The 18,652-nt window shown below is 47.2% G+C and overlaps 1 protein-coding gene and 1 non-coding gene across 10 annotated transcripts in view; both read left to right on the top strand.

Moving 5' to 3' along the window:
* Positions 1 to 18,652, top strand: part of EPB41L4B (erythrocyte membrane protein band 4.1 like 4B) — a 136,958-nt gene that overhangs the window by 5,822 nt on the left and 112,484 nt on the right. The gene's annotated exons all lie outside the window — the stretch shown is intronic.
* TRNAW-CCA (transfer RNA tryptophan (anticodon CCA)) lies at positions 11,688 to 11,759 on the top strand. The gene has a single exon. It is a non-coding gene; the product is annotated as a tRNA-Trp (tRNA).

The raw sequence follows: 18,652 nt of genomic DNA, 5'->3' as shown, positions 1-18,652 counted from the left end.
ACTTCAGTGTACATGCAGAGTGCATCTGGGATTTTCTTTTCTCCAATTCAGCTGCGCAGAGCCCACCTCCAGAATTTCTGATTAGTTTAGGAAGCTGGACTTTGAATTGGTACCTTGGGCGTGCAATTCCGACACAGTGGTCCCTTCACACCCTTTGAAAAACACTGGCTCTGAACTGTGAGAGCAGAGGGCAGCCGTGCTGTGCATTAAAAAGGGCTTCAGACAGTGAGGATGGGAGCAGCAGCCTCTGAGCTGGGGGTTGGCAGGCTCCCACCTGCACTTTAGGGAGCCCGTCTTTGCCACCCCAGAGTGAAGGCTGGGCTGGGAGACGGAATGGAGACCATCCCCTCTCCGGAGACAGTTCCGCTGTTGCAGTAATCCAGGTGAGGGGTGATGAGGGCCTGGGTGGAGAAGGGACTGAGTGCTGGTGCGTTCCCGGAGGTGGGGCTGTGGATTGAGTGTGGGGGAAGTGAGTAGTGGGGTCTAACTTGGAGGACAGGGGTATCTTCACTCTCAGGTGTGGGAAGAAATGGGGGACCGCATAAGACCCCTGAGAAGGCAGCTCCTCATCTCCACGCACTCCTGAGGTCCCCGCTGCCATGAATACCCTGCCTTATCCCAGGCTTCAGGCGGGCGGCTTGCTTTTTCCTCTTTCTGAGGGCTGGTAATGGCTCAAGGCGGCCCTCCAGGGCTTACCCTGCACCCACCCCTCCTGGACTATGAATGAGGCCATGGGGGCCCTCGGATAACTGTGTGGGTCATGGGTTTATGTATTTTTAAAACATACCTTTGTTTTCAAAGGAGGGCAGGTGAGGAAGGGGAGAGGGCAGGAGAGGCGGATGGTGACCATCCCAAGTGGGACAGAGGTGCCTTCTCTAACTCCGGTTCCTCACTTGCAGGATTGTCGGTGTTAATATGCAGGGTGGGGATGTCTGCCAGCCTCTCCAGCACCAGGAACATGACTCGGCGCAAGTCCAGGACAGAACAAATATTAACTGGTTAAGAGCTTTCACGTGCATAATCTCATTGAGTTCTGTCCCTAGTGTACTGTTGTGGATGAAGGCACAGGTCTGTTTAATTCTGAAATAGCAAAACATTGTGGTGGGGGTCGGGTCGGTGATACGGGGAGATAGACTTTCTCCTACATTCTTGCATAGGGACTTAGATAAAGCTCCACTCCATCACCACAGAAATCCTCCGCCCACAACTTGTCCTCAAAAACCCGTGTCCCATCCTTCTCCATGGCCTGACTCCTGTCTCCAGCCTCCTCCACGCTGCCCAGAGTGTTTCTTATGCAGGAATCTGGTTCTTTGCACTGGGGCTTCCTCCTCAGGCCCATGGCAGCTGCCTGCGGGCAGGGTCAGCTGCTGATTCATCTTGGTGGGGTTTTTTTTTTTTTTTTTTTTGGTGGTTGGCATGTATTTTCCTCCCCCACTTGCATTTCACAAGAGAACACATTGGCAGCAGAAAGATAGAAAATATAGAGATGGAGGAGAAGTTAAAAACATTTAAAATCTCATCAGAGATAACCACTTTGAAAACTGTGGGGGGGTTGTGTGTGTCCATCTGTACTTTTTTCTTTGTTTTTAGTTCTGAATGTTATTTAAAATGATGAATTTATATAGGTTGATAACAGTAAAGTCTCTTTCCCCCCCTCTACAGCATAATTGAATAGGGATCTGGACCCCAAGTTTGGGCCTCTTTAGGATGGGACCCTTCTGCCCCCACTACTTTACAGTCCCTGGGATCCTTAGCTGGGGTGGGGAGCTCCCTGTGGCCGTCTGAGCTGTACGCTACCTCATGCCTGGGTAAGGAGTGGGGTCCTCATCCTTGGAGCCCTTCCCCACCAATCACCTCTGCTTTCTGGCAGCTTAATGGTCCTGTTGATGTGGCCACAGACTCCCCTTGCATCTGAGGGCTTGTGTTCTGAACACCTGCTTTGGGGAGGCTCTCAACCTGCCCAGGGAGCTCAGGCCCTGCTCCCAGCCGAGGCTGGTCTGGCATAGGTGGGTGCGTAATCCTGCAGCATCCCAGGGGTGCCTCCTCTTCCCCAGGGCTCTCATCTCATTCTGCAGCCTCTTCGGCTTCTCTTGACAGTGGATGTATCTCACTAGTCCCACTTGATTTTAATTTCTGGCTAATTTTTGTTTCCCACAATGTTTTTGTTTGGCCACAGTGTTTTCTTCAGTCACTCAAGACTTGTGCACTTACCCTGCATGAAGCATTGGGAGGGGTACAGGATGAGGGAGAGAGTTCCAGTCTAGAAGCTGGGAGACAGTGTCAGGAGATAACTCGGAACCCCACGAGGGGTGGTGAGGGGGTGAGCGATGGAACCGCGGGCTGGATTTGGAGAAGGTTCGATGCCCCGAGTGACACTGAGTTGTCAGGAAGGTTGCCTAGGAGGTTCCACTGTTAAGAGTTGCTCAGAAGGCATTGCAGTGGATGAAGCAGCAGGTGCAGATGCAGGGAGGATGGGAGCCGGGAAACTCCCCTGGCTGGGCTTCGAGCTCCTTGTGATTAGGGATGATTGTGAGTGCCGGCTGAGCCCCCAAATCTTGAAGGAGTGAGTGAGGAACCTTTGAAGCACAGAGGAGGGTCTCAAGCTGGTAAGTCAGGGGATCACAGTGTGCTGATTCTGTGCTAAGTGCTTAAGTGACTGTTGAATCCTCACCAAACCTCTTTCGGTGGTTGCTGTTATACCTGATTTGTGAGAGGGGAGAATCAGGGCCCAGCAGACTGATTTAAAAAACCCCACCGGTGTCACATATTAAGGCAGACTCTAGCTTCGGGCTAGAGGAGGTTTGTGTCGGGGAAGGTCATCTGACGAGGACTGGGCGTGGGAGGAGCCTACCCCAGGGTTAATGGGGACCCTGAGCCTCAGAACAGTGGCCTCCTTTCCAAGCCACTTGGGGTTCCCATGCATGGGATTCACACCTGTAAGTCATACTGGGTGAGTGTGGTTTCAACCAGAGCGCTTTCTGGTTTGAGGCCCATAATTCTTCAACACTCACTGAGTTTGGAAATAGGCTACATTTTAAAAAAGTGTTTAATAGAACAACACTAAAATTATCACAGAGAGAAACATTTTACATATTCCCATCCTGCTGCATAGCAACTGGTTGGTTTCACCGCTCCCTTCAATCTTTGTGCTTTTGCATACATGTTTATAAACACGGTGTGCAGACTTTTATATACTTTTTTTAATTAAAAAAACCTTTTTTCCTCTTATCCAAACCTTCCAGACATACTTTTCACCCAGTTTGGTGCCCTCTTTTTGGCTTATTCTGAATTACTTAAAGAAGTGTGTGTGTGTGTAATAATACCTGCTCCTACCTGTCTCTTGGGATTGAAGGTTGTCATGCAAAGCACCTAGTATCTTGCCTGTTAGGCTCGCCTACTCCCCAGGCTCGCAGAATCTGTTACTTTCCTTAATTGCTACCATCTGGGAAGGTGTTATTATCCCCTTTATGCAGGTCTCAAGGCCACTCAGCTGTTAAGTAGGGTGGAGCCAGAATTGAATCTGGGTTTCCTGACCCATTCTTTAGTGCTCTACCCCTAGCCCATGAAAGGTGTGCTCTCCGGAACTCCCAGGAAAGGTCAGAATCCTTTGTAATTTGACAGGTTAGAATTTCATGCCGTAAACTGCCCTGTCTTTGCTGAACCTCTTTGCTTTACAGCACCTCTGGCATTCGGGTTCTGTCTACCATTTCTCAGCATGTCTTGTAGGTTCTTTCCCCCAGTGTCACAGTTGGCTGAGTGCCCAGCATTTCCTTCTAGAAGTTGGGAACTGGAGGGTGATATCCCCAGGGCCCTGTGCCACCCATGGGGTCATCTGGAGTGTCTTTGCTTCCCGGCACTGAGCCGGGTCCCAGGGGCAGAATCGTCCAGGGAAGCTGGTCCTGCCAGGGGGATGTGCACTGCCTGGTTCCTTGGTTGCCTGCAGGGTCAGCCTCCCTTGGCTCTGTGGTGTCTCTTCCATGCCCACTTCATGTCGGAATGCTGTTGTCATCTGGGTCATGTCTTACGTGTGCTCAAGGGGCTTGAGGTAGGCCTGGTAGCATCTCTCCTTTATCCTTCCAGCTTGCTCGCTCAGCTACACCTTCTTTGAAATATGGATTTTAAAAATTGTGATAATATGTAAGTAGCATAAAATTTACCATTTTAACCATTTTTAGGTGTACACGTCAGTGGCATTAAGTACGTGCACATTGATATGCAAGATCACCGCTGTTCATCTCCAGAACATTTTCATCATCCCAAACTAAAAGCATGCCCATTAAATAAGAACTCCCTTTCCTCCTTCCCCGTAGCCCCTGGCAGCCGCTAATCTGCTTTCTGTCTCTATGAATCTGACTCCTCCAGCTACCTCCTGTAAGTGGAATCATACCGTCCTTGCCCTTTTGTGCCTGGCTTCTTTCACTTAGCATAATGTGTTCAAGGTCCATCCAGGTGGTAGCATGGGTCAGCTTTTTTAAGGCTGAATGGTATTCCGGCGTGCAGACATGCCACAGTTTGTTGACCCATTCGTCTGAGTTACAGACTTTTCTTCATGTCTGGGCCTTCCTAACTGCACCGTGCCATTCACTGATGGCACTGCCATCAGAGACTTGGATGTCCTCCACCCACCCCTCGGGGGTTTGTTCTTGGCATCCTGGCTCCTCTCACCTGGGACTCTTCCTTTTCTTGCTAATCCTTCTCCCAGGTTGTCTGGTCTTCTGTCAGAGTTGCTCAGTGTTGGCAAGTCCTCTGTCCAGTCAGTCTTTAAATCTTTTAATGATGAAATACAGATACAAAAGAGTATCTGTAATAGGACTGGTTTTAAAGAAAAGTAGGCACTTCCCTGGTGGTCCAGTGGCTAAGACTCCACACTCCCAATGCAGGGGGCCCAGGTTCCATCCTCGGTCAGGAAACTAGATCCCACATGTCCTGCAGCGAAGATAGGCAATCCCACGTGTCACAACTAAGATCCGTGCTGCCAAATAAGTAAATAAATCTGAAAAAATTAAGTAACGTAACAAACATCCGTGTACCGACCACCCAGCTTAAGAACAAAGAGCCTCACCAGTGCTGTTAATAACCCCACTTATGTTCCTCCCTAATCGCCTTCCCTTCCTCCCACCCCTGCTCTCCTGAAGTTTGTCTCATTCCTTTTTTGATGAGTTTGCCTCATATGTGTGTTTCCCTAAAAGACAGACTGTTCGTCCTGCATGTTTGTGAACTTTATAGTAAATGGATTTTTCACTCAGTATTGTGTCTGTGAGGTTTTATCCATATTGATGAGATGGCTGGGCTTCTTGCTGTGCTGCATGAATATACCTGAATATATTTATCCTTTGTCGGCGGACATTTGGGATGTTTTCAGTTTGGAGCTATTAGGGAAAAAAATGGCGCTTTGAACCTCCCGAAATTGGTCTCCTGGTGCACGTTTGCAAGCCAGCGTCTCTCCTGGGTATGTACCGGTGGCTGGGAGGGCGGCAGGCAGGGCCTTTTAAGATCATGTGAAATTGTTTTCCAGACTTCCTGCAGTACATAAAAGCATCTGCTAATCCATTCTTCAGTCCTGGGCATTGGGCAGTTTTTCTGTTTTATTTTACCAGTCTTGCGGGAGTTAGTGGGAACTCACTGTAGTCTTCACTTTTTCCCAGTTGTTGATGGGTTGAGGATCTTTGCCTGTGTTTATGGACCATGAATGTATTTCATCCTGGTGTGCTGTGTTCTATGATGTTTGCCTGGTTTTTAGTTGGGTTATATTTTTCTCATTGTGTTCGGCTCCTTGCCCTGTTGGTATTGATGAGGTTGTCTCCCATACCCACTTCCTCTTCTGAGCTCACCTCAGTGGAGCAAGGGAGAACACTTCATGTAAGTCCCCCTTGCCTTTCCTCCTTAAGTGGAAATGAACGTTCTGTCTTCCATTTCGCTTTGAATTAGCTGAAGTCTGTTGCTGCTGGTGAGCAGTTGCGGGATGTGTAGTCTTCATTCAATTCTGCCTACTTTTCTTCCAGTTTTTATTAATTGAAAATTTAAGTGCAGTCAAAAGCAGAGAGAACCCCAAGTACCCATCATATAATGAACATAACCTAAGTACCCATTGTTAAACTTCATCACTTGTTAATGTGGCCCCTCTCTTTTCATTTGTATTCTTATATCTGTTCCTTCCCGATTCTTTTCAAAACAAAATTCCAAAACAAAATCCCAGTTATCTGAAAGATATAAGGGCTGTGTTTTCTAAAAAATATTCACAATATTATCACAACACCTAAAAATAATTAATAGTTTTCTTTTAGTCTCAGATATATAGTCAGTGTTCAAATTTTCTTATTTGGTTGTCACACCAAGGTCCTTTGAGTATGTTTGGTTGATAGTCTATCTAAAGCTCTTTAAGAATTTTTTGAAATGTTATTTTTCCTTGCTTTATTGAAGCATAATAGACAAATAAAAATGCTATTTATTTGAGATGTAAAGCATGTTGATTTGCTATACGTCTGCATTGTGAAATGGTTACTGCACATCGAGGTAATTAATGTATCCATCACTTCTCTGGTCACCATTTGTGTGTGTATCTTGGCAGATTTCAGGTATACTCTACATTATAATTAACTATTGCATCATCACTCTGTCATTTAGATCCCAGAACTTATTTATCTTATAACTGAAAGTTTGTGTCCTTTGACCAACATTATCTCCTTTTTCTCTGCCCCACAATTTAGCTAAAGCTCTTCGTCTGGAGTTTTCCCTTCTCCCCTCCTTTTCTCCCCCATTTGTTGAAGGAATTGGGCCATCTGTCTTAAGAGTTTCCCACTGTGGATTTCCTCGATGGCACCCTCAACATTTGGTTCCCCTGAGGTACAGTTGGTACAAGCATCACTTAAAGCATCTGACTCAGCACACAGAGAACAGTGAGGCGAGTTCCTTGTCCTTGAGAAGCTTGAGTGGAGATAAGTCATTACACCTGGTGTGAAAAGTGCCCTGGGGCAATTCAAATACGCTTAAAGAAAGGGCTAAGGTGGGAGGACTGGGAGGGGAAAGATGGGCAACCATAAAATTTCAGAGAGAAAGCTTTGAGTTCTGAGGACAGTGGAGAACAGCTTATACCAGGTCAGCATATGCAAAGGCACTGAGGCTCGAGATAATACTTGCAAGATTCCTGCTTCTGTTCAGCCCATGCCTGTGAGCCTAGGTATCCTATCTTTCATTGGATGTTGCTTCTTCGAGAAGCTCCAGATTCCTCATCTTTGAGAAGTGTTCAGTAGATTTGATTAAAAGAGTATCTTTTTCTTCTGGTTCTTCATCAGCTCCATAACTATAGTTTTGAATGTCTCCCCTGGTGGCTTAGACAGTAAAGAATCTGCCTGCAATGCAGGAGACCAGGGTTTGATCCCTGGGTGGGGAAGATCCTCTGGAGATGGGAATGGCAACCCATCTCAGTATTCTTGCCTGGACAGAGGAGCCTGGTAGGCTACAGCCCATGCAGTTGCAAAGAGTCAAACATGAGTGAGTCACCAACACTTGACCTTGAGGTTCTCTTTCTCTGTATCTTACTCCTGTTTGGGTTCCTTTACATTCTACTGGAACACCTCCCCCCCACCCCCACCCCCGTGAGCCCTTTCTCTCCATCTCCTGGCCAGAGGTGCCCACAGACGTTTTAAGGAGCAGAGTCAATGAACTTGAACACTGCAGAGAGAAAGGAGGCGGAGCAGATGGCAGGGCAGTGGGAACCACTTGGTTTTACTCCTAAAGAAACACTTGAAAGCCACATGGTCCAGAGCGTCATTCTGGGGTGGCAGGTCTTTGCCTTGGAGCATGCCTGCTGCTCCACAGCCAGCTGCTGCTCACCTGTGGCAAATGAGCAGTAATTAGCGTGTAATAAGAGCAGTTTCCTGCACACACCTCCCGGCTCCTCCTCTCAGTGGCCCAGTGACAGCGGTAGACCTCTTCACCTCTCTGAGGTCCCCCTTCCTGTTCCCAAACTAACCTGTGGTTCTCCCCAGGGCCCAGAAGAAACTGCCCACTCCGGCATCTGCCTGTGAAACAGCTGTGGGCTTCATCCAGGAAAGCCTGATACACTGTCAAGGTTCTTGAGGGTTAGTTATTAACCCACAGCACACCCTGGCAGCCCATTCTAGTCCTTTCATGGCTCTTGTTTGCTGGGGCCCAAGGCCCAAGCGACCTGCCCAGTGAGCTGCGGTCTGTGTTGAGTGGCAGTGACCGTGGGGGTCAGAGTCCAGGGAGGAGCCCAGCTGGCTGGAGATGGGCTCCTGTACCTGCACACAGGCTGCAGTGGCAGATCCCAGGGGGACTGGAGGGAGGGAGCTAAGAAGAGGGGATCTGTATGTGGGATGTTTCATTGGGAGCCAGGCAGTCCAAGGTCAGAAGCATTTATTCGGGATGCTTCAGTATTCTACGTAGGACTGACTGACTTTGCTTTGAAGTCCAGAAGCATTTAGCTTTGTTCTCAAAGCTCTGGCGATAGCTCCTCTTCATTAAAAAGACTTCCGAAGAGAAATGCAAAAATTATATGCCATCTTCAGAAAAGAAAAGAAGCATTGCGTGTACTTGGATTACTGTTATGTGTCATTTATCTTATTAACTCACGTCACAGGATGAGCACTGCCACACAGATGAGTTTTTCGAGAGAGCCGAAGTTCATTCTGTTTACTGACGAGCTCTGCTTTACTCCATCTGTTTCATTTTTTGTTCAAAACTACAGTAAAAAGTGATACCAGCGATCTTATTTACAAAGCAGAATGAGACTCATGAACTTAGACAACGAACTTATGGGTAAAGATGGGGGAAGGGATAAATCAGGAGGTTGGGGTTAACATATGCACAGTACTTTATATGAAATAGATCATCAACAAGGACCTACTGGATAACACAGGGAACTTTACTCAATATCTGTGATGACCTGTATGGGAAATAGAATCTGAAAAAGAATAGCTATATGTATGTGTATAACTGAAGCCCTTTGCTGTACACCTGAAACTAACACAACGTTGTCAATCAACTGTACTCCAAAATAAAAATTTAAAAACGACACACAAAAACAAAACCTGAGATCAAAATACAAAAACAGAGAGATCAACTAGTGTGTGTAAGGCCCCATGCAAGGAATATGAAATGATCAAAAATGTGGGCCCTGCTTCGCAGGAGCTCATTTGGGGTGGGAAGTGGAATTGTAATTGAATCACACTGCACGTCTCCTGGCCGCTCACGTTGCCTTGGTAGCCCAGGGTCAGTGTGCTAAGGATATCAAGGTTAAAGGGCCACCCCCTACTCCTCTCCCCGGCATCCACATCATCTAGCTACTCAAGTGGGCTGTGTATTGTGTTCCAGCCGTCACCCTGTCACTGCTTACTTCCTGGCTCTGCCAGGGAACCCTGCTCCACCCGCAACCTCTACCCCATGAGGGCCCAGTCAACAGTGGAATGCCACGTGCCGCTGTGTTTGAGAAGCCGTATTCTCTGCACAGTCATGTCCCTTATGTTTGTGTTTTATGTTGAGATGAAGCTTTCGCCTTTTGTGGCTTTATTTAATCCTCGTAGCACCTCTGTGACAGAACTGTGGGCATTCCAGTTTTGTAGAAAGTTCAGCAGCAAGGTTTCTGCCCAACACCCCACAGTAAGTGAGAGCACCGGATATAAAACCCTTTTCAGACTTTGCGTTCCCGTCTCCCCAGTTCTTCCCCAAGGCTGTCACCCTCATGGTTCTTGAGCTGCCCCACCCTCACACTTTGTACCTTTGCTGTTCATTCCCTTTCTTCTTGGCTGATTCTTATCTCATAAGGGTCCAGTTGTCTTTCAGGATCCATCTCAGATGCCACCGTGTCTGTGAAGCTTGTCCTGAACCCCCACTCTGCTTGTACTCCATAGTATTGCCACTTATGTTTTGCCTTGCGGGGACTTAGTACATCCCATGTCATAGTAGTGGTTCATGTAGTAATTTGAGTAATAAATATATTACTTACAAAAAAATCAGTAATAAATTATTATTTATTTATTACTTTATTACTTATTGTTTTGCAAAAGTTTTTATTTTGGTGAAATGCAAATAAAGTTTTAACCATTCCATCCACTCACAGTGTTAGGTAACCATTACCACAGTCTAGCTCCAGAGCCTTGTCATGACCCCTGAACCAATAGCATTGGTTCTTCATTCATTCATCCTCTATTCATTCATCCTCCATTCTCCCCTTTTCCCAGCCTCTGGCAGCCGCTAACCCGTTTTCTGTCTCTGTGGAATTGCCAACTCTAGATATTTCATATAAATGGAGTCATACAGAATGTGTGGCCTTTGGGGTCTGGCTTTCACATAGCATGCTTTCAAAGTAGACTGACCATGTACATTATGATTTAAGCAGTTCACATGGCTTAGCTCACTGATTTCTCACAACCCTATGAGTTAGATAGTTCCTATTAACATCCTCATTATACAGTATAAGGAGATCGAGGCACAGAGAGGGTAAGCAGCATGCTAGAGCGTACACAGCACATAAATGGTTTTGGCGCCTCCGCTGTCCTGCTAGTATCTGCTGTGCCTGCTCTTGACCTTGATCTTCAGAGATTACATGTATAAGTTTAACCTATGAAGTTGAATTTGAAGGAGAAAAACAGAATTCAAGACAGAATTAATCTACACTAAAAGAACAACATGTGATGTAGCTCTAGCAGCAGAAACCTCCAGAGATACCACGTGAGGGCTGCAGGACAGAATTGATTGTGGGGGGTGGATTCTGCAGTCAAAGTTCTTGGCTTAATTGAAGTGGTCGCTGTTGTTCAGTCATTAAGTTGTGTCCAACTCTTTGCGATGCCATGGACTGCAGCACGCCAGGCTTCCCTGTTCATCACCAACTCCTGGAGCCTGCTCAAACTCGTGTCCATCGAGTCGGTGATGCCATCCAACCATCGCATCCTCTGTTGTCCCCTTCTCCTCCTGCCTTCAGTCTTTCGTAGCATCAGGATCTTTTCCAGTGAGTCAGTTTTTCCCATCAGGTGGCCAGAGTATTGGAGCTTCAGCTTCAGCATCAGTCCTCCCAATGAATATTCAGGACTGATTTCCTTTAGGATTGACTGGTTTGATCTCCTTGCAGTCCAAGGGCCTCTCAAGAGTCTTCTCCAACACCACAGTTCAAAAGTATCAATTCTTCGGTGCTCAGCTTTCTTTATAGTCCAACTCTCACATCCATACATGACTACTGGAAAAACCATAGCTTTGATTAGATGGACCTTTGTTGGCAAAGTAATGTCTCTGCTTTTTAATATGCTGTCTAGATTGGTCATAGCTTTTCTTCCAAAGTGGAGCTTACTCAGTGCCAGACATAGTTCTGAGCACTTCGTGTATACTTCCTCAGTTAATTCTCACAAAAACTTTATAAGGTAGCCACTGCCCTATTGCACAGATGAGGAAACAGGTGCAGAACAGTTTAATGTCCCATCTGTGGCCTTGCCACTAGAGTGTGGTGGACCTGGAAAGTGTGGCTCCAGCATCCGTCATCTGCATCTTTGTTTTTTTAATCTTCATTTTCTGTGTTTGGTTATAGCGTACCTCTCCTGAAGCATTGAGAACAAAGTAGCCTGGTTGCTTAACTAGGAAGCAAAAAAGGGAAAAATAATGAAAATACTGGTTTTATAAAAAATAAATATTATCCTATCATACCATCTCTGTACTTTTAATTTAAAGCATGCTAGACTTCCCTGGTGGCTCAGAGGTTAAAGCGTCTGCCTCCAATGCAGGAGACCTAGGTTCGATCCCTGGGTCGGGAAGTTCCACTGGAGAAGGAAATGGCAACCCACTCCAGTATTCTTGCCTGGAGAATCCCATGGACGGAGGAGCCTGGTAGGCTACAGTCCACGGGGTCGCAAAGAGTCGGACACGACTGAGCGACTTCCCAGTATTTATTTTAGAATCTTTAGGAATTATCAATTTAAAAAATACCAAATAAAAGTCATATCATAACTCCAATAAGACATCATCACTTCATTTACATTTTGGTGGTATCCCTATCACCTTTTTGCTAATAATGGATAAAAAATTGTTTCTTTCAACAAAAATTCTATCACACTCCATATGCTCTTTTTTTTTAATTGTGGGGTAAAATGTGTTCTTAATCGTTAAACACTTTACTTCCCCTTATATTTGGAGAAAAACTTGGGATGATCTGGACCTCACCATGGGAAGGAAGGAGAAACCTTACCTTTGCAGCCAGGGGAGCAGCTGGTCCCTGGTAGAGGAGGGTCTGAAATGACTGTGGTGAGAGATGGCCTATTACTGGGGATTTATGGTTCATGACAGAGCCAAGGTTGGTCCCAGGTTCTGATATACTGCAGAGAACACTGGGTCTTCAAGTGTGTGCCCGGCCTTCGTCTCACTTAATCCTCGCCTGGTCCACACCGCTCAGCAGCACAGTGCCGTCATCGCCATTTGGCGGAGGAGATGGCTGAGCCCAGCAAGTTGCATTTGCTCTTTTGACCTTTGGGAGCTGTGCCACCTCATTTTGCTTCTCAGGTCACCTTAGTACCAGGCAGAATGACTTGGGCATATCATCAGAGCCAGACAGCTGAAGCCTTGTGGGGGGTTGTTGGAGGAAGAGGTCGATTTTCATCCGGGAGGGCTTTGGGGGATGTGGTTGCTGGGGTGATTTTGACTCTGGACAGAGGACTGACCAGCCTCGCTGAGGAGGCTGTGAGGGAGACGTGTCTGGGAAGCAGAATGCAGCTCAGGAGAGGATGAAGCAGAGTGATGAGAAGGGAACTAGGACCACTGGATGCTTGGAATTTGGCTCAGGGCTGGTTGAAGGTGGACAGTCATGAGGTTGTTAGCTGTATCTCGGGTCCGAACTAGCATGGTGCTGGGCATGGACAGAGGGGGATATGCAATGGAGTTGGAGGACATGGAATCCAGTGACTTTGGTGGCTGGATCTAGGAGTAGGGTTGATGGGAAGCTGATCTATGACAATCCCCCTCCCATCCCCTGTTTTGTGCATGGCAGGTTGGCAGGGTTGATAACCTGGGGGTGGAATGGTGATGTGGAAAGGCCCTAGTACTGTGCTGGCTGGGTCCTTAGTTTTTTTTTTTTTAAAGTTTGCGAATGTAGTATTCATTTATTTATTTATTTTTGCATTTTATTTCTTTAAGAGGATCTCCAAATGGTATAAACTTCCAGGTGCCATAAAGCCTGGATTCCCTCCTGGCTGTGTTTTCATCGAGGCCAGTGTGAGGGCCCAGTGGGATCAGACACCTGGAGAGGAGTGTGGTAAGGCTTTCAACGCAGCTCACATCCACCGGGCCAACCAGGAGGCCAAGACAGAGAGGCACAGAGGGTGCCCGCTGTAGACGTGTGGAAACTTGTTCCCGGCCAGGCTCTGGGCTGTGTCAGCCCGCACAGTCCCCGAGCACAGGTCTTAGGGCTCCTGCCACCATGGTACCCCTGGGAAAAGGAAGGCAGCCCGAGCTCTTGCCCCTCTGCTCTGTTGCCTCCCAGCCCTGGTGGCCTTGACATCTTCAGGGAAGAATGAAGAATAAGAAACACAGGTGTTTGATGAGAGCCTGCTCTATGCACAGAACCGTGCCAGGGGCCAGGTGGATACAAGACTGAGTCAAGATTGCATCTTTCCTCAAGCAACTGCCCGTTTAGTGGGAAGATGCGTCTTTGGGGTTTGCAGAGAACACTACAGCTTTACCTGAATGTTCACTGGAAAGGCTGAAACTGAAGCTTCAATACTTTGGCCACCTGATGCAAAGAGCTGACTCATTGGAAAAGACCCTGATTCTGGGAAAGATAGAAGGCAGGAGAAGGGGATGACAGAGGATGAGATGGTTGGATGGCATCACCGACTCAATGGACATGAGTTTGAGTAAGCTCCGAGAGTTGGTGATGGACAGGGAGGCCTGGCGTGCTGCAGTCCATGAGGTTGCAAAGAGTCAGACACGATTGAGCAACTGAGCAACAAACCCACTTGTACCCAGTTTTCTTGCTTAAGAAGGAAGAGCCGGGGCAAGAGACAGGGGAAAAAAACAGTGGTCAGCCTTGCTTCTCAGGGGTCACCACAGGTCAGAGCTCTGGGGTGGTGGTTGCCACACATTTTAGGTGCAGAAACCGGTATCTGGAACACAGGACCCAGGCAAGAAAGCAGGATTTGAGTAATTCATTGAAAATCACAGCTCTGAATCCCAGTGCACGTTATCTTTATCTCAGATGTTTATCTCAGAGCTTTATAGTTTATCCACATAAGATAGCATGAGAAAGGTGATAAAGACAGGTCTATACAGCGTGGCCCAAAGCGAATTTTAAAACCAGTCTTTCTGTCTTCACAGGCATTATGCTGAGTGAAATAAGCCTTGTACAAGAGTACCTTCTGGATGATTCCATTTCTGTGTCACTCCAGAACTGGCAAAACTAATCTGGAGAAGAATCAATTCAGAATGGGTGTTGCTTCCTAGGAAGTGGGGATGGCCAGGAATTGACCCGGGAGGGGCACCCAGGATCTGGGGGGATTAGAATGTGCGGAATGGTACAGGAGTGTGGGTTGCACAGATGTTTCCATCTGTCAAAATGTGGTAACACAGTAGTTTCCATCTGTCAATATGGAGCGGCTCAGATTTGCACACTAGATGTAAGTAGATGTACCACCACCATCCGTGCAAAAAAAGTGTGAAAAGATTAATGGAGGGAAGGGGGAGGAAGGAGTAAAGATGACACTGAATGTTGATCCTTGTTAAACCTGAGTGGCAGGTGTTTACTGCACTCTTCTGTTTATTTCACATGTTTTAATGCGTGCGTGTGTGCTGAGTCGCTTCAGTTGTGTCCAACTCTTTGCGATCCCGTGGACTGTAGGCTGCCAGGCTCCTCCGTCCATGGAATTCTCCAGGCAAGAATCCTGGAGTGGGTTGCCATGCCCTTCTCCAGGGGATCTTTCCTACCCAGGGATCGAACCTGCCTCTCTTACATCTTGGGCATTGGCAAGCAGGTTCTTTACCACTAACACCACCTGGGAGGCTCACATGTATTGATAATGACCCTGAAAAGGGGTTTTAAAAGTCGGGGCATGCTAGGTAACCTTTGTTGATTCCTCCCCCTTCCAGGAATCCAGCCCATTTGGTGTCCTCTGGGGAAAATACCAATCTCGTGGGCACGGGAGTTGGTCCCAGTCGCCCTGGCTTTGGGTCTCCAGGCGTGCTCTCCTTCTGCCTTGTTGGTGGCTGTGAACTTTGGCTTCCTCTCCCTGGCACCTGCCATCGCCCCTGTCCTTTTGTCCCCTGTCCATTTGCTCGGGGGAACAGACCCTCCCCTTCTGTGACTTTGACCTTCACACTCCACCCACACTTGGGGCTTCTTATCTGGGACTCCTCCCTTGGCGAGTCCTTCTCAGCCGTGAGTGAATCCACAAAGGTGCGTTCACTTGGGCCTCATTTCCCTTCCACTTAGGGCTGTAAGGTCCACTGATGTGCCTTTGTTCAGCCGTCAAGATCGTGGATTGGAGGGGCTCGGGCCCCACGTGGCTGTAGAGGAATACAGGCCGTGCACTTCCATTTGCATCTAGAACTGCAAGATGGGCATAGCCAGTCTGCAGCCCCTGTGGGAGGGAGGGAGGGAGATAGGGGGATTGGGAAGACACGCTCAGGACTTGGCAGGAGCTGGGAACAGTTCTGTCTTTTGACCCGGGCGGTGGCTGCACAGTCATGGTCATTTCTGATCATTCCTAGCGTTGTACACACGTGACCTGGGCAGTTTTGTCTGTGTGTGTCATGCTCCAATTAAAAAGTAGACTAAAGGTCTGTACAAGGCTTTAAAAAATTTCCACATTTCACATAAATGAATTTCGATTTTGTAGCTTTCTTGAGCAACTGGAAAGTCTGATAGCACGGTCTGAATTCTCACAGAGCAGCAGACTAGATCTGTGTGGTGACTGCCCCCAGTTCACTTGTGAGCACCATCTAACAGGAATGTGCTGGAATGGGTGGCACCTGCATAATCCCACACAGATTTTCCTCCTGCCCCTACAGTAACTCCCTAGGTCCCTGAGAAGGTATAAGGGTTGGGGTTCAATGCCTGGTTTAGAGACAGTCTTGTAGAAAAATCTTTTGACACAGATTTGAAGTCCGGGGTCACTGAGGTCTTCTCTTGTGTGTGAAATCATTCTAGGTGAATTAGTTTTGGTTGAACTGGGAGATGCTGGGGTTAGCTATGACCAATTCATAGCAGTGAGAGATGATGAGGAGTTGCTGTGTGTGTGTGTGTGTGTGTGTGTGTGTGTGTTTAGTCACTAAGTCATGTCTGATTCTTTGTGACCACATGGACTGTAGCCTGCCAGGCTCCTCTGTCCATGGGATTCTCCAGGCAAGAATTCTGGATTGGATTGCCATGCCCTTCTCCAGGGGATCTGCCTGACCCAGGGATCGAACCCGAGTCTCTTACATTGCAGGCAGATTCTTTTTACCACTGAGCCACCAGAGAATCCCTCTGTATTTGTGCCTAGGTGTTTGGTTCTGTAGATAATTTCCTATTTGTGTCTTCTGCTTTAAAGTGACATTCCATAATGCTACATAGTACTAGTTCATACTTCTTTTTCTTACCATGTTTCATATTCAGTATTTATTGCCTTTAAAAATGCATCTGTGATGGGAACATTTTTCCTAGATCATGGGTAAGGAGAGGCTCACTTTCTGTGTGGTGAACTTGCAGCCAAGAGTCTTCTCACCACAGCTCACACTAAACACAGACCACTCACCTCATAATAATCTTGACAATGCCATCCCTGCAAATCCAGACCGAGAGAGTGCCCGTGGGCATCACGCCCTCCTTTTCTTCTTCTGAATGTGTCATTCTCTGCCTTCTTCTTCCAGGAGACTTTTTTAAGACTACTGACTCACCAAAGGAAAAAGAGAGAGAGAGAAGAATGAAAAATCAGAGGCCACCTGTAACAAGACAGCTTTATTTTACACCCCTCCATCAGGGACATGGATGATGGTGCCTCAGTTGCAGTTTTATGACCCTAACAGTCATGCTCACCAGAGACAGGGTTAGAAGTTTTATGTGCTTTTCCACTTATTAACCTGTTTTGAAAATCTTCCATGCACACAGAGCTGAGTAAATTATGCCCTGGAATTCTGTGCCTCAGCAGTTGGTGTGATCACTAAAAGTGCTAAAGTGGTAGTCGCTCAGTTGTGTCCCACTCTTTGTGACCCCATGGACTGCAGCACGCCAGGCTTCCCTGTCCCTCACCATCTTCTGGAGCTTGCTCGAGCCAGATTGAAAATTGGTCCTAACTTGAATCTCCCTGTACTACTCGGCTTGGGCTGCTGTAAACAAAGTACCATGGTCTCGGTGGCTTGAACAATAGAAATTTGTCTTTTCATGGTTCTAGAGGCTGGAAGTCCAAGATCAAGGTGCCGGCAGAGTCAGGCCTCTCTCCTTGCCTTGTGGATGGCTGCTCTCTTGCCGCCCCGTCTCCTCTTATCTTCAGGTGGTCTTTTCTGTATGAAGCCTTGGTGTCTGTGTGTGTGACCCCTGTTAATAAGGACACCAGATAGGATAGGGCACGTGCTAATGAACTCATTTTAACTTAATTACCACTTCTCCAGTTACAGCCACGTTGGGAAGCATTGGAGGGTTAAGGCTTCAACGTATGAATTTTGGGGGGACATAGTTCATCTTCTAACCCTCCCCAGTCACTCCACCTCTGTAAAGCTCATCTTCCACGAGTTGATAGGCCACCTAGAATGAGGCCTGCCTCCACGGACCTGCCCTATGGGTGAACCCTGGGGCCAAGCCCAGTTAAATTCATCATTTCATTTCTTGCCATCCTCAAACATTCCTACCAGGTAAGACATTTCTGACATCGGTCTCAACCTAAGCTGAGGACCAGGGCTGGGACTCAGATCCTTGCCACGCTGATCCCAGAGTCCATGCTGTCAGCCGCTGCATCTTGGGGTGTGTTGCAACACCCAGAACTTTCAGAGCTGTAAAGGGCTCCAAGGAGGGAAGGGGGGCAGTTGTTACTGGTCCCAGTAATTGAGGGAAGGATGCGAGGTAGCACCGACCTGCCTTACTCTGCAAATTTAGTTGCGTTCCTAAGTTGCAGGATCGGTGGGGGCAGTCGTCCACCCAAAATTAGTTCTTTCTGTTCATGTTTCTTGGCTGGGTTTCCTGGGAATTCGTTGCATATTTATTTATGTGGAGTTATTTGCTTTTAGAATCACATGGATGGGGAATCTGCAATCTGGCTGCAAAAAGTGATTTGGCAATTTATTTTGAGGGCTGCCCTTCTTCCAGCAGCTTGTTTCTAACTCAACCTCTGGCACAAAGGCATCCATCATTTTAATTGCATGTTACTGTTTGGCCAGGCACAAATTTGTTTCATTTTCTTTTCCTTTCTCCTGTGGTTTCTTTCTCCCCCCCCCCCCGCCCCTTTTCTGATCCACCATTTTAAACAGCCAAAAATATTTGCCCAAACCAGACACTTTTTATAGCCAACAAGCTTTTAACACTGAAATTTTTGGTATTGCCTATTTGATCTCTAACCTTTCCATAGCAGAAATGCTAGGCTGGTCTTTTTGTTTCCTATTCAGGTAACATAATGCATTTGTCTCAAGATAGTTCTGAGAAAGAAAATTGTATTGGTCTCAGGGTCAGAAGGCTAGTGTTCTATTCTTGGCT

This window comes from Giraffa tippelskirchi, chromosome 1 (genome assembly GCF_054371585.1).
Source record: "Giraffa tippelskirchi isolate mGirTip1 chromosome 1, T2T-mGirTip1v1.2.pri, whole genome shotgun sequence".
Lineage (NCBI taxonomy): Eukaryota > Metazoa > Chordata > Mammalia > Artiodactyla > Giraffidae > Giraffa > Giraffa tippelskirchi.
Note: the sequence above shows the minus strand (reverse complement) of the source record. Positions and strands in the feature narration are given on the sequence as shown.